This window comes from Epinephelus lanceolatus, chromosome 6, assembly GCF_041903045.1.
Source record: "Epinephelus lanceolatus isolate andai-2023 chromosome 6, ASM4190304v1, whole genome shotgun sequence".
NCBI classification, from domain to species: Eukaryota; Metazoa; Chordata; class Actinopteri; order Perciformes; family Serranidae; genus Epinephelus; species Epinephelus lanceolatus.
The window spans coordinates 27,006,872-27,013,015 of NC_135739.1; the positions used below are offsets into that span (position 1 = coordinate 27,006,872).

Below are 6,144 nucleotides of genomic sequence, written 5' to 3' on the forward strand. Positions count from 1 at the left end.
TAACTGAAAACATGTTTTATATTCTAGTTTCTTCAAAATAGCCACCCTTTGCTCTGATTACTGCTTTGCACACTCTTGGCATTCTCTCCATGAGCTTCAAGAGGTAGTCACCTGAAATGGTTTTCCAACAGTCTTGAAGGAGTTCCCAGAGGTGTTTAGCACTTGTTGGCCCCTTTGCCTTCACTCTGCGGTCCAGCTCACCCCAAACCATCTTGATTGGGTTCAGGTCCGGTGACTGTGGAGGCCAGGTCATCTGCCGCAGCACTCCATCACTCTCCTTCTTGGTCAAATAGCCCTTACACAGCCTGGAGGTGTGTTTGGGGTCATTGTCCTGTTGAAAAATAAATGATCGTCCAACTAAACACAAACCGGATGGGATGGCATGTCGCTGCAGGATGCTGTGGTAGCCATGCTGGTTCAGTGTGCCTTCAATTTTGAATAAATCCCCAACAGTGTCACCAGCAAAACACCCCCACACCATCACACCTCCTCCTCCATGCTTCACAGTGGGAACCAGGCATGTGGAATCCATCCGTTCACCTTTTCTGCGTCTCACAAAGACACGGCGGTTGGAACCAAAGATCTCAAATTTGGACTCATCAGACCAAAGCACAGATTTCCACTGGTCTAATGTCCATTCCTTGTGTTTCTTGGCCCAAACAAATCTCTTCTGCTTGTTGCCTCTCCTTAGCAGTGGTTTCCTAGCAGCTATTTGACCATGAAGGCCTGATTCGCGCAGTCTCCTCTTAACAGTTGTTCTAGAGATGGGTCTGCTGCTAGAACTCTGTGTGGCATTCATCTGGTCTCTGATCTGAGCTGCTGTTAACTTGCCATTTCTGAGGCTGGTGACTCGGATGAACTTATTCTCAGAAGCAGAGGTGACTCTTGGTCTTCCTTTCCTGGGTCGGTCTTCATGTGTGCCAGTTTCGTTGTAGCGCTTGATGGTTTTTGCGACTCCACTTGGGGACACATTTAAAGTTTTTGCAATTTTCCAGACTGACTGACCTTCATTTCTTAAAGTAATGATGGCCACTCGTTTTTCTTTAGTTAGCTGATTGGTTTTTGCCATAATATGAATTTTAACAGTTTTAACAAAAAAAAGTCATAGTATAGTATGCCATTAAAAGTCACAGAAAAGCCATAGTATACAATGCCATAAAAAGTAAAAAAAAAAATGTCATAGTATAGTATGCCATAAAAAGTTAAAAAAAAAAGTCATAGTATAGTATGCCATAAAAAGTAAAAAAACAAAAAGTCATAGTATACAATGCCATAAAAAGTAAAAATAAATGTCATAGTATAGTATGTCATAGTATTATTTGTTAGTCTGTTCGAGTCCAACCCGTGGCCCTTTGCTATGTGTCAAACCCCCTCTCTCCCTCCTTTCCTGTCACTCTCCAGCTTTGCTATAAAACAGACAAAAACCTCTCAAAAATAATCTTTAACAAAAGAAAAAGAAAAAAAAGACCAGCATTCTTCTGAAGCACAAGACAGTCAGCAGGGTGAAGGTTGACCTTGTGTTGAACTGTGACATAGAGCGTGAACCCAGGACTCTGAAATTAAAGTCAGCACTCTGTACACCCAGTCTGACCTACACGCCTGGATATCACACTACTCCCTGCATCGGAACTAAATGTCACCAACAAATGTGTATTGTAAAGATGCAACGATACAGAATTTCAATAATCATCTATTTGTTGTGGTGGATACTGATACAACAACCGATGACCCAAATCTAGAAAGATTTAGGGTCTGGCTATGAGTAAAGAAAATGGCCCAACTCGTGGGGCACCAAGCATGCATTTGAAAATATCACTGCACAGAATTGGATAACACTACAACCAATCAGAACAATACATGGGGTGATGTATCCAGAGCGCTACCAGCGGAGCTAACTGGTAGATTAGACTCTTGCCCTATCCGGTCGGCAAAACAGCCTAACTCGTTCATTGTAGCGGCCACACCAGTTGTTTGAAACAAACAACTGGTGTTCATCCGTAGCCATCTTGCAATGTTTACTGACTGATTCCGGACTTCGTCGTTGCAGCGCTGTCGTCATCTGTTTAGCTCGCCTCTGGCCCGCCTATATCAGATACACCGATGTGATTGGTGCAGCTCGGCTCCAACGGCATGAGTAATGAGCATCATTACTGATTGCCAGAGTGACTCGCAGAGCAAATTCAAATTGTGCTCTTGCATCAACTCTGGATTTCCAGGGTATTGTGGAGCATCATGTCCAACATAAAACTGAGTGAGCTTGCTTTGGTAGACTGACAATTTTTCCAAGTATCCAAAGGAAATTTACTGGGTCCCAAGAAGTTTGTGTAAAAGATCCACATGGTATCTAAAATGACATTTTCTATGGCCAGATGATAACAGATTCACAAGGCTGACAGTGACAGATATTTAGGAGTTATATGCTGAAGAAATAGCTGATGATGCTATATTGACACACAGTCATTTCTGTCATTCAGCTTATTTTCACCGTAGACAAAGGCTTTACAAGCACGTTAATGCTTGCATGTGAGCGAAGTCTATGACCTCAAACCAGAGCGTGGGACGTCCATTCAAACTCAAATCACAGGATCAGTCAAATGCTGTTTCATGACATCTGATGCAAGGGGATTTGGAATTGATTTGTGTGGTGATTTGATACCTTGTCACTGAAAAATCAGAAAATTATTCACATAATTAAACTTTGCATGGGTGTCTTGAGGCTTCAGTGATGCTGTAGCCTTAGGGCACCACATCATGGTATAAAAACCAGAGTGTACATTCTGCAACCATCGAGGCAACAGCGTACCACAGGGCCTATCTCACTGTATCCAGCAGTAGCCTCTCTTTGACTGACAGCAGAGCAAGAACCAAAATGGAGTCTCACCTGGGTTCAGAGATGAATAAAGAAGGTGACGAGTACCTGGACATGTGCGACCATAATGGTTTGGGCCAAGAAGAGAACTCCAAGAACTCTGAAGATGTAGACAAACTGTCTCACATTAAGAAGGCTTATACCATCATACTGAGTGAGCTGGGAGAGGACATCAACCGGGAGGGACTTTTACGTACACCACTACGTGCAGCCAAAGCCATGCAGTTCCTCACTAAAGGCTACAAAGAAACGCCTCAAGATGGTGATGGATTTTCTTTCTTTATCTCGTTAAAAACTTTCAGTGGTGCTAACTTGATCTGAATTTCAATATCAATCAATCAATTTGTGATAGGAAATCATAGATACGGTTCTGGGCAACTTTCAAATGTCAAGACGTTTTGTCTCATGTCGAATTCATGACACAATAAAAGTTCATAACTTGTATTATTTCTTTTTGCTAAATACTCCTCATTGATGGATATACAGCATATTCTTTTGATTTTTTAACTTTTCGCTCCAGTGTAATACAGAATGTAAAGATCACATCTAATCCACAGATATCTTAAATGACGCAATCTTAGACGAAAACCACGAAGAGATGGTGATCGTGAAGGACATTGAGCTGTTTTCTCTCTGTGAACATCACCTGGTGCCCTTCTTTGGCAAGGTAACTACTTAGGATACCCGGATTATGTAAAAACAATAGGTCAAATTCAATACAGAATATCTGATAAAAATCTACTGGCTAATATTTGTTTCATAACATAAACACAGACATATTATTGAAAAGGATCCCTCAAATTTAAAAAGCTGAGACCAGAATTGTTACTGAGAAAGATATTTTACAGTTTTACAGTTTTATCTGTGATAAGCGTAAACCAATTGACGATACTGGCCCATGTCTAATGACTACTTGTCGATACTATGTTTTTATACATGTATTATGTATAAAAATGTATATGTATATTATGGACAATATTTTAATTTATATTTCATGATATAAATGTTTCAGGCTCACATAGCGTACCTCCCAAACAAGAAAGTGGTTGGCCTAAGCAAGCTTGCTAGGTAGGTGGTTTATACACACACACACGCACACATACATACACAAATCAAAGTATTATACTACACTGATATATTAAACACTTATGTCTTCATTTGCTTTATTTTTTCTCCTAATTTCTTTATATTTCTGTGTCAAATGTTATGTGTTACTTTCTCCACAGTTCAGGAGCGTCTCACCAAACAGATTGCCTCAGCCATCTCTGAAGCGCTGGAGCCTGCCGGAGTAGCACTGGTGATTGACACTGTGTAAGTATCATGTGTGGGGAAAAAAATCTATACAGCGTAGCATTGCTTTATTTTGCATGGCAATATTTTATTGAAAGAGGGACTCCAGATATTGATTCTTTTTCATTTTTATAAAAGTTGTTAATACTGCAATTACAAATTCAAGTTTTGGTACCCAAAGGTTAAGGTTAGGGTTAGGGTTTAGGCTTGGTTTCGATTGATTTTGCAGTCCAATAGATATATTTTACTGCAATAAAAACAACGGAAGCGAGAGTGAAAACTTTATCAGATAAAACAGTTGCTTACAAAATTTTCCTTAGGGGACATATCTTGCAGTTAAAAAAAGTAATAAAATAAAAGATGTAATAAAAACATCTAAAACTGCAATATTATTGCATCATGACTTAAGCATTGTGATAACATTGTATTGCTGGGCTTCTTTTGTTTCAGCATTTATTTCAATCCTGTTAGATTCAGGTCAAATATTTTGCACATAATTACAAGTAGATATTTTTTCTTAATCACTTTTGGATAAACAAGTATATTGACCTTTATCACGGCTATATTTGATATTGTTAGGTACGTTCTCAAGCAATGGTGAAACTAAGATGATAGTTGGGTCGACACCCAGATTCATGTCTTATTCATGTCATTTCTGATGTCTCATGTATTCTGCACAAATCACTATTTCAGACACATGTGCATGGTGATGAGAGGTGTGCAGAAGATGAACGCCAGCACCGTTACAAGTGTGATGCTGGGAGGATTTAATGACGATCCCAAAATCAGGAGGGAGTTCCCTGAACTTGCAATAAAGAAGTGAACAGATTATATGTGAGAAGGGAACATTTACACCTGATGAGTTATTCATTTCTGCCAGTCTTACTTTCAGGGAATTAGTGTTTTTATGGTGTTGGTTGTGACCCTTCTTAAGCTGATATTTATATGTATTTATCCTGTTAAGTGTCACACACGAGGAATGTCTTACCAAACGTACGTTGGAATTTGAAATATGTTCAACACACTGTGGTAATGTTTAATTAATATAATGGCGACATGGTGCTTAAAGTAATATCTCCAATACAAAGTTACACTGAAAATAAACATAAAGCTATTCTTATTTTTGTCAATGCTCATTCTATTTTTTTAATTTTTAAAAGAACAATGTCCTTGTTATTGTAGATGGTACTGTATGATCTTCATGCAGTCATACAATGAAGCAGTGGTAGAAAAAACTATGATCTTGCGTATTGTACCATGTGATCCCACAGTATTTTGTTCATTTGAGACTTTTTAAGGACCTGCACAGGACCTATGCATTGAATATAGTATGAAATATCCATATCACTTAGTCATGCAATGTCAGTTTACTGAATGACATAAAACAGGTCCCTTAAGAAAAAGGGGCGGGAATCAGTGGCCTAACAGACCTACAAGAAGTATGAGTAGATATTTAGTAACACCACGCACTGTATGAATGAATGTCTTACTCCACTAAAAGCCTTAGAATAGCATATTACAATAATGTAAATGGCTCCTCTTACAGGAAAGCTGCACATATCTACTGGGCTCCATAATATCAGTTTTTGGGATCATGTGAAATCCATTTGCACGAGAAATTCAGTTTGTCAACAGATAATTAGCAGATAAAAACCTCATAATGGATGTGTTGGAAACCCACTGCTAGGAGCCATGGCATCAAAATAAAGAGGCAAAAACTCATCTGCATCAGATTTTCTAAAGAATGAGCAACACAGACAACAGCTCCATATTAATGAAAATGATAAAGTATGATTCAAAAAACAAAAACAAATGCAGGATATAGGGTAAAACAACATACACCAGCAGAGGAATCAGCAGCATGCTTTAAAAATAAATGCCTTTTTTTCTTTGCTCACCAGTTACAATTTAATTTTTAATGCATGGACCAGTTTATTACAGCAGAACCTGTAAGTATGAGACTGCATTGCATGTTCTACAAATTG

General features: G+C 38.8%; 1 long non-coding RNA gene and 1 pseudogene across 1 annotated transcript in view; one reads left to right on the forward strand and one right to left on the reverse strand.

Moving 5' to 3' along the window:
• Positions 1-6,144, reverse strand: part of LOC117254145 (uncharacterized) — a 39,409-nt gene that overhangs the window by 3,171 nt on the left and 30,094 nt on the right. The window lies entirely within an intron of this gene.
• Positions 2,870-4,982, forward strand: LOC117254144 (GTP cyclohydrolase 1-like; annotated as a pseudogene).